The 10,008-nt window shown below is 42.3% G+C and overlaps 1 pseudogene; it reads right to left on the minus strand.

Moving 5' to 3' along the window:
- Positions 1-1,177: 1,177 nt before the first annotated feature.
- Positions 1,178-2,895, minus strand: LOC101589410 (annotated as a pseudogene).
- Positions 2,896-10,008: the final 7,113 nt, after the last annotated feature.

Below are 10,008 nucleotides of genomic sequence, written 5' to 3' on the forward strand. Positions count from 1 at the left end.
AGGTTAATTATTTCCATTACAGACCATACACATAAGTGAAATAAGTCATACTCATATGTGTAAATATTGTCTTGTCTCCCTAGTGTAAGAAAATGAGTGAATAAAATCCAAAATTTACAGTAGATATTGTAAAAGAGAAAGAAGCTGCTCAAAAGGAGATAATAACTGCTGTGAGAAAGGCAAAAGGAAAGAAAGGAAAGATAGGAAAAGATAGATAGATAGATAGATAGATAGATAGATAGATAGATGATAGATGATAGATAGATAGATAGATAGATAGATAGATAGATAGATAGATATTAGCTAAAATATTCACCCTACTAATTTCCTTTTTTTTTCCCTAACCCAGACATCTTTAATTGACCTGACCCACACTGGGCTGAGACAGTGCCCACTGTCTGGGGAGGCAGCATGCATAGGTTGCTGGCTACAGTTTCTGCACTGTACAAAACTGCTATGCTAATAAACCTATGGAAATAAGTACTTTGTAATAAAAGGAGAGCATCTTGGCTCAAGACTTCTCTGGAGATGGACCGCCATGGAAGCTCAGGTTTGGTCCCTGGAAGTGTGTACACACGAGTCCCTGCTCAGGAGGGAGCTGCCCTGTGCTAAGTTCCCGGTGCATCCCTGAAGCCACAGCAGTTCTGTGAGGCTGGAAGCTCTGCTTGCCTGCTCTTCCCCATGGTAGGGGAACGAGGTAACAGGCCCTGAGGGACGGCTGTACCTCAGTGCCGCAGTGCAGGCAGGTGTGCTTAGGCAGTGATTCCTAACCGAGAAGAGGCAGCAAACAAGCCCTGAACCAGCCCCTCGTGGGCTCACAGGATCAAAGCCCCAACCAGCCACTCACATACCCTGGGGGTGGGTGGCCTGCCTTCACTCTGAAGTTGAATCGGCATTAGGGCACCTAGCGCCCAGGCTGGGGACTCCCTGACCTTCAAATGCCATGTCTATCCTCCTCACCCTGGCAGTGAAATCTCCCCAAATTCAGCCTTCTTGAGGGGGCTCCTCATAATGGGATCTGGGACCCCAAAAGTAGAGCTATGGGGAAGGGAAAGGCAAGACAGAGCACCTTTCAAAGTAATTTCTACAAAGGAAAGAGCTAACTGAGGTGCATGGTCTTCACACCACCCACCAGGTAGAGGACAGCACCTCTGTGCTGGACCCCAGTCCTAAAGGTCTAGGAAAGAGAGGTGATGTTTGAACGTCCGCCAGGGGGCGCCATGATATTCTGAGCAGTTAGTCTGAGGATGTGTTCATCCGCCTGAGACCCGGACAGGCTGAACCCAGACTGGTGCAGGTTGCACACAGGTGGCACCGAGATCTTGCCTGGGCAGGATGCACGGGCCTGGGTGCCATTCCCCGGCTTGGTAGGCACCATTACGTCATGGACCGGCCGATCGTAGAGGCCGCCGGGCACGCCATGGATCTCTGCCAGTCTGTTGCGGGCCTTTATCCTCTTGTAGACAAAATCTGGGAATGTATTCTGAGGAATGAAGCGGCCGGACCTGGGGATGGCGCACAAGTTCCCATCCTCCAGTATGACTCAGCCTTGGCTGATGACCACCGTAGGGGCTCCTTGGCATTCAACTCCTTCAAAAAAGTTGTACTCCACATTCACGTTGTGGGCCTTGGCAGAGATGCTCTTGGTGGCCCTCGGGTTCCAGACAACCAGCTCTGCATCAGAACCCACAGCTACTCGCCCCTTCCTTGGGTAAAAATTGAAGATTTTGGCAGCATTTGTACCGGTTACAGCTACAAATTCATTCTCATCCATTTTCCCAGAGGCCACCCATTTCTCCCAGAGCACAGACATGCGCTCCTCAACACCATTGGTGCCCTCGGGGATCAGTGTGAAGTTGTCTTTACCAACGGCCTTCTGGGCAGTGGTGAAGGTGCAGTGGGCGCTGCCCGTCACCTGGAGGTCCCCACTGCACAGCAGGGAGGTAAGGTGGTCCGCAGTGGTGCGGTCCGGGTTGATGGGGGGCGAGATGACAAACGGTGCTGCCTTGGCCCAGTTCTTGCTCCAGTAGTATCAGCCATCGGCACCCAGGCTGGCAGTGATGGGCTCCCCAAACATGACCACTCCCCTGCACTTGGTTTGGGCAACCACGTCAGCTGCACCCTTGCTCATAACCTTGGTGACGTACAGCAGGCAGTTGCTCTGCTTGGCGATGGTGACAGCTTAGTACACAACCTCGGCTTCCACCTCCTCAGGGTGGCTGAGCACATGGCCCTCAGGGCCAGTAATGACTCGATCCAGAAATCACTTTTGCTTCTCCTCCACGATGTCCCCGTTCTCTGCGTGCACCTGGGCCAGGGCTCCCAGTTGCGGATGATAATGAAGATCTCATACATCTAGTCATCAGTACACTGGCACCTGTCCTTGTATGCCATGAAGACCAGGAAGGAATTCACACCTTTGTCCTTGACCAGGGCCTCCAGCTCCTCCTTGATGCTCTTGTGCCAGCGGGGGATGTCCACGGGCAGGGAATAGTCACAACAGGCCATACTGTCTGCTTTCTCCCGCCACTGCTCTTAAGCTGCCAACAGGCTCACACCCGTGTAGGGAAACACATGGTCAGATATCATGGTGGTCCCTCCCGCCAGAGCAGCCTTGGTTCCCTAACAGAAGTCATCAGCGGGGTTCATGCACAGGATAGGCATCTGCAGCCTTGTGTGGACATCCGCCTCTCCAGGCAGGACAATCAGGCCATGAGCAACAATGGTTTTGATGCCCCCAGGGACAATGAGGTTTTCTCCAATCTGTTTAATCAAACCATCTTCTACACACAAATCAGTGTAAAGGGACTGGTCATCACTTACGATCTTCCCACCTTTGATCAGAAAGCTGTCACTCGTGATCTGGGGGATGCTCTTCTTGCACTGAAAGGACATTATGCTTCGTGGGCAGGCCCGGGGACCCAGAGACGACGCTGGAGCAGGCGAGCAGGCAGAGACACACAGAGAGCCTGGCGTGTGCCCTAATTTCCTTTAGATCATTATAGGAATGATTGTGCTTATATTTTTGATCAATATTGTATACCTATATCTTCTAATCTGAGTATCCCTTTTGAAGATAACAATATGCAGCACATTAACCATTGTTAATTTCCTATTATCTTGATTTGATTTTTTTTTTTTTTTTTTCGGAACGGGAGATTGAATTCAGGCCCTTGAGCTTGTCAGGGAAGCTTTTATTCTATTAAGCCATCTCCCTGGCCCCTTGGTTTGAAATTTTGTATCATTGTTTTTTCACTTAAAGTAAAAAAATAAAATTTTAAGTGAGACTGATAATAGATACCACGTTAGGTTTGTTCAAGGCTTAAATTAAGATTCCAATATTGGAAACATTTTATTAAGAAATTTAATTATTTCTCTTTTGCACGCATTTATTCTAACACTCATGATACCGGATGTAGAAATTTGCCCTTACTTTGTGTGTTTTCTTTTCTGTTCTAACTTTCTCCTTTGCCTCACCAAGGGCTTAACTCTGAATATTAATTTTTATTCCTTTCCCATTTTACTTTGAATTTTACCCCTTTTCTCTTTGTTTATGTTTAATATCTCTGATGAAACTTAAAAATGTGTACTCTGACAAGTTGTTTTCTGGTACCTTGCAGTAGTTTTAAGTCCAGTTTAATATCTGTTGAATTACCTCAATTCACTTTTCCTGTAGCCTGCAAACAATGGATATACCCTGAGATCACACACCTATAATATTCAAATAATGGAACTTAACAAAAAAGGGGATACAGATGAATGTCCATTTTGTATCTGTGTGTTCAAAGTGGTTAGGATAGATATATAGTTACATTCTCTTAATGAATAGAGTGATTTGTTCTAATGGTGTTTGTAGATAGGATATCATGTCTGCATCTTGTACAGCAATTAACCACTAGGAAGAATGTATGCAATGTGTTAATTATTGAAACTGTCCTACCAATTTGATTTGAAACCATCTCATTGCTATTTATTTATCAATAAAATTATGGGGAAAAAATAAAATAAAATAAAACCTCAAAAAAAAGGAAAAAAAAAGCATACAAACATCTTTGCCAGTCTACGCTGTTGCCACTGGGTGGTGCTAAAACTACACATTAAATGTGCTGTGTTTCAGTGACTACATCCTGAATGTTTCTTCCTATGTTGCCAAAGAAGTCTGGTGGACTTCTAAATTAAGTAAAGTTATTTCTGAGTGTAATGTTAGCTATTTCTGAGTGTTTTCTATTTAGTATGAATCAGCATAATGAAGAGATACATTAATATCCATATATACAAATAGAACTGGCTTAATGATCTATTTGATAATGAAAGGAATGAGCTGAGGGCATTCCATTTTAAGAGACCTAGAAAGCTGAAATAAACAGAGAAATCATTAGAGGAACACAACCAGGACCATACTTCTGAGTTTAATATCTGGGTTTTAAGTCATTTTTTGTGTGGGGGGGGAAGGGTCTAAAGGGTGTTCAGGGTCTCATTACTACATTGGACTCAGTGATCCGCCCGTGTATAGCTTCCCAAGAATTGGGATTATAGGTGTGTGCCACCACATCCAGTCTCAATTGCCACCTCAGTGAGCCCCTGGGGTAGGGTCAGCACAGCAGGCCTGGGGATGGAACCCACCTCCACCCCCCACTCCCCTCATCCTCCTACCTCCCCACCCATGGCCCCTGCACCAGCTTGCAGGCACTTTAATCCACTGAGCTATTTGGCTGGCCCTTCAGTAATTTAAAAAGCAATAAAATAAAGGTTTTCTTTTACTAAGTCTCTTGAAGAAACTTCAGTACCTCTGTAGAAGATGCTAAAGCAAGATCAGGGGGGCCTGCCCCTTAGCTCAGTTCTTTAAGTGGCTGCTTCAACAAAGCAGTCAGGCTCAGATTGCTGTGGTTTGATCCCCACAACTCAAGCCAGCCAAACCTGCCCTGAAGGCATTCAGAGCAAAAAAAAAAAAACCCTAAAGCAAGATCAGAGTACTTGAGGGTGCAAGTCAGAAGCAAGAGAACATATGCTAGCCTCTTAAAAGTCATAATTATACCTGGACACATTTGGCTAAGAAATCTCACTAAATTCTAATATGAGGACATAGAAGTTAGCATTCAAAACTAACTTTAAAATCTCTCCTTTCCTGAAGTATTTTATATATTTTGTCAATCTCTTAATATAAATCAAGTGCTAAACATGGCAATGTAAGTATGAATACAAGAGAGTTTTAAGAGTATTATAATTCTTACCTTCAATATATTTGTAGTAGCTATAAACACAGACAGGGCACCCAATAAATTACATGAAAGATTCTTAACTATATTTGAAAATATACCCAATTCATATTCTTTCACAAAGCAATAAAATGTATAGTAGTACAAATGCATATTCTGTTAATATTTGATTTGCATGAGACCTCTATATAGTTCTTAGTTACTAAGTTTCAAACATAGGTTTGGCAATTTATGAAATAAGCTTCAACTCTAGGCATTGTTACAGTTCACTGATTTCCAAATTTTCCTCCCTGTGCCTCTTCATTCTATAATGACACCTCAGGAAAAGAGAAGGCCCAATATTCAAGGTTTCCAGAACCAATTTTAACCCCTGTAAAATTTCTATCTTGGAGTTTTGTATAAGTTTTCATTCAAAAGCAAGCTGTAAAAATAACAAAGATAGATACACTCAGATAAAGGTCTTCTATTTAGAACACATAACAAAAAATATTAGTGTCCCAAAATTTAAAGGTCCAATTCAAATATGGCCATCTGATATGAATACATACTTCTCAGATGAAGAAATAAAAGAGGAAAATGAGTAGCTGAAAAAATACTCCACATCACTGGCCATTCAAGAAATGCAAATTAAGAAAATTGGGATATCATCTCAACCCAGAAAGAATGGTTATCATAAAGAAATTAAGTAATAACAGATGCTGGAGAGACTGCAGGGATAAAGGAACCCTTCTCCACTGCGGGGAATGTAGACTGGTACAACCACTATGGAAATCAGTATGGAGACTCTTCAAAAACTAGGACTGAATATCCCATTCAATCTACCTATCCCCTTCTGGGTATTTTCCCAAAAGAACTGAAAACATCATACCATAGTTATATATGTGGACCCATGTTTATGGCAGCACAATTTGTTATAGCTAAATCTTGGAAGCAACCAAAATGCCCATAACCTAAGGAATTGATGAAAAACATGTGGTATTATTGTACAATAGGGTATTATTACTCAGCTATAAAGAAAGATAAACTTGTAGCCTTCATATGTAAGTGGATGCAACAAGAGGCTATACTCATAAGTGAAAGAAATCAGACCCACATGTGTAAATATTGTATTGTCTCCCTAATGTAAGAACCCAAAAGAAGTACAACCTGAAAGTTATAATAGACACAGTAAAATGGAAAGAAACAGAAATTAATGATTACACAACAAAGACCAGTAAAAGGAAAAAAAATAGGAGAAAAGGTAGGGGGAAAGCATATATTATACAAAGGGTGGCTGAGGTGATTGTACTACATTTCCATCAGTTTTTGCTAATGTGTAAAATTTTCACCTTGATTAACTCTGTATGCTGATATCTAGGAACTAAGCAACTACATCAAGGACAAAAATGTGTAAGTACAAAAACCATGCTTAAATATCTGTCATCTTGGTCTTCTAAATATGTACCATTTCTAATGTATTTTCAATTATTACTATACTCTCTTTAAAATAAAATTTTAAAAAAAGAGACAAGAAGAAAAATTTAAGGTTTCTTGAAAGGAAGTGGTAGGGCCAGCCAAATAGCTAAGTGTATTAAAGCACCTGCAAGCACATGCAGGGGCCGGGGGTTCGATCCCCAGGTCTGCCATGCCAGTCCCGCCCCCGGGGGTGCACTGAGATGGTGATTGAGACTGGGCATGGGGCCACACACCTGTAAACACAGCACTTTGGAGGTTGTAAGCAGGAGAATCACTACAAGTCCAATCTAGTAGTGAGACCCTGAACACCCTGTAGACCCTTCCCTGAAATACAAAAAAAGAGGGGGAAAAAAGTAACTGCAGAGATGTTCGGGCCGGGGAGATAGCTCAGTAGAATAAGTGCTTGCCTGGCAAGCACAAGGTCCTGAGTTCAGTCCACGGTACCACAAAAAAAAAAAAGCAAGTGGTAATATTCAATCATATGTCCCATCTTACATAACTATATCTGTTAATCTGAGACATAGATTTGGAGATAAAAATAACATATCAACCATTGTTAATCAGCTATTCTCATTTTGAAAATCCGTAACATATGCATTGTTGTATGTTACCCTATTTCTGTCTTTGTTTCTGATTTTTGTTCTTACTTTCATTTTTACTTTTCAAAATAAATTTTTTAAAAGATGATAGATGATAGATAGATAGATAGATAGATAGATAGATAGATAGATAGATAGATAGATAGATAGAATAAAATAGTACCCTGGAGAAGTACTCTCAAAATTCATGTCGAACCACAGAACATATTTGGTAATAAGTCATTTGTAGATATAATTAGTTACCAATCTAAAAGTAAAATCATCCTGGATTTAGGATGTACACTAAGTCCAATGACTGGTGTTATTATAAGAGAAAAGATACAGAAAGACTCATGGACATAGGAATGAGAAACAAGAGATTAAGTTATGAAAACAGAAACAGAGATTTGAGTTATGCTGCTACAAACTGAAAAAAAAAATGCCAAAGATATCTGACAAGCACCAGATGATAAGAGAGGTACAAAATGGTTTCTTAGAACTTTCAGAAATGACCAACATTGATAACACTACTTTATACCTGAAGTATCGTGATCCATGAGAAATGAACTGCAGGCCTTTCAATCCACCAAATTGTGACAATTGTTTATGACAGTGTTAGGAATGTAAGACAGATGTTAATAACAATTTTAGCTCAAATTTACCTTATGGATATACTAGCAAACTTAATGAGTGATTACCACATATATTACAAAGTTTCGACACCGGCAGCATGCCGAAATAATACGTATCACTGTAAATATGGAGTATTTTAGGTTATAACTTAAATGTCTTTTGCCTTTCATTCTCTATTTCCTCTGCTGTTGCTAATATTTGGGGTTGCCAATCTCAAAGTAAATCATGATTCATGTTGATTAATAAAAAATTTGTAAATGGCCTCATTCATGGCTACCAGAAACTTTTCTGGACTGAAACAAGAGCCAAGACTTAGGAGGACTGGCTAATAGGTCCTGGCCCTAGTATGGGTTGCCGAATTATTATGGTGTCCATCCAACATGGCTGAAGCCCTCAAAACAACAACTTATCTTCCCAGAGACCAGCTCTTCTTCTTCAAGTCAGCCCAGGGTGCAATTTCCTTTCACCTTTCCCACCACCTCAGGGAAGGCCCCATCAGCTCCTCAGGTAGATCTAAACATCCCCTCAAACCTCACCCCAGCAAAAGGCTATAAAAGCCTCAGCCTCCCTTTTTTCCAATCCAGAGAAATCCTTATGTTCCCAAGTTCTCTCCATGTCCTCCAAGATAATGAAGCCCCTTTCCCTTTATAATAAAGCCCCTTTCCCTTTTTCCTTATGCCTGTTTCTCTGGTGTACACCGTTAAAACCTACCATTTTTGGGGCCGGGGAGATGGCTCAGTGGAATAAGCACTTCCCTGAATGGAATAAGGGTGAGGGCCTGAGTTCATTCCTCAGTTCCACAAAAAAAAAAAAAAAAAAAAACACCTATCATTTTTGGTGCTGTGACCTGGCATGGTGAGTAGTGTGGCTCGCAGGGCACACCTGTCTCTGGTTTTGAGCTCCCTCACTGAACAGCCTTCTGCTTCTGCTTTTACCTCTGCCACCTGCCATTGCTGGCTTGCATCCAACACTGGCCCAATTTTAATCCACACAGGTGAGCCCCAAAACTCATCTTGGGGAATCATGCCTCATATCTTCCTCTCATCTCAAAAATCATGAGTTCATATCGGGGTATCCACTCCTCTTCCTCAGCCATCTGGGCCTTGGCTCCCTACTTTTTTTAGTGACTACTGATAAAATGGGTGTTAGCCCTCTCTCACACTCACTCCAGAATAAAAAGTGATGGTTTTTTAGTGGAAAGTGACATTGGACTTTTGCTCTAATCTTTGGCTCACCTTTTAATTCTATCACCATGGAAAATAACTCATTCTCAGTCCCCAAAAGACACCCCATTGGGATGCTTGGTCCATAATCTTGGCTCCCTCGGCCTCTGGCAGGCCATAAAACCTAAGCAATTAATCTTCTACTGTCAGACAGCTTGGCCACAACATAAGATAGATGGTAAAACTCAGTGGCCTATAAAAAAACTTTTGATCCATAATTCTCCAAAGTTTAAAAAACTTCTGTCACCACACCAGCAAATGGTAGGATAGCCCCTTTATTCAGGATTTTCTTTTTCCTTTGAGGGTGCCTCCCTCCCTCACTCTTGCCTCCCTCCCTCAACATCTCTCAATCCTCAATCGCTTAAACCAAGGACAGCTTCCCTGCCTAATAATTTCTCTCAGTTAGATCACATTGCCCTGCACCCAGACCTGCAAAACTGCCTGCAGGAGTCCCCATTCTCGCTGCTGCCTACCCCAGCTCTCCTCTCAGCCACAGCCACTGCTTCTAATTTACTCTCTAACCTCTCTAACTTTCAGGGACTACCCAGATGCCTTACAGTCTCTTTCCTCCCTATTACCCAGCCTTCTCTCATCTGCAAGTCTGTCTACATCCCTCACATTCCCCACCAACCCCAGCCCACCACCACCAAGTTAAAATCCAATCACAGTCCTTTTTTTTCTCAAAATCTCACTCAAAAAATCAACTAATAATTCATTTTCCCCCAACACTGTGTGCCCCTCTGTCTGCTATCCATCAAGCTAAAGACAAGATAACAGCCCATGGAGCTAGTGAGCACACTGCCCTTTCCAGTGGAGCCTGATGCTTACCTTCTTTTCCCCTCACTCCCTGACCCCTATCCCAGTGACCTCTGCAGGCAGTCTCGGGTTCCAGGATATATATAT

This window comes from Octodon degus, unplaced genomic scaffold (assembly GCF_000260255.1).
Source record: "Octodon degus isolate 3935 unplaced genomic scaffold, OctDeg1.0 scaffold00401, whole genome shotgun sequence".
Lineage (NCBI taxonomy): Eukaryota > Metazoa > Chordata > Mammalia > Rodentia > Octodontidae > Octodon > Octodon degus.